Here is a 221-nt window from a genome sequence, read left to right as displayed (position 1 = left end):
CCCCCTACCCACTTGCCTGGGTTGGACCCTTACCAACCCTATTTGGCAGAGAAGGAAGTTGAGGTGCTGGATGAACAAGACACTTGTCCATAATTGCCAGACAGACCCCGGCTGAGTCCTAGTGTTTCTCGACTCTCAGTCCCCATGACTTTATCCGTCCTGGGGCACAAACCTATGAAACAGATAAAAATAAACTATGCGGGTACGGCGACCCCCCCCCC

The sequence above is a fragment of the Lipotes vexillifer genome, unplaced genomic scaffold, assembly GCF_000442215.2.
Source record: "Lipotes vexillifer unplaced genomic scaffold, Lipotes_vexillifer_v1.1 scaffold1145, whole genome shotgun sequence".
Classification (NCBI taxonomy): Eukaryota; Metazoa; Chordata; class Mammalia; order Artiodactyla; family Lipotidae; genus Lipotes; species Lipotes vexillifer.
The sequence above is the reverse complement of the archived record's forward strand: the minus strand, read 5'-3'. Positions refer to the sequence as shown.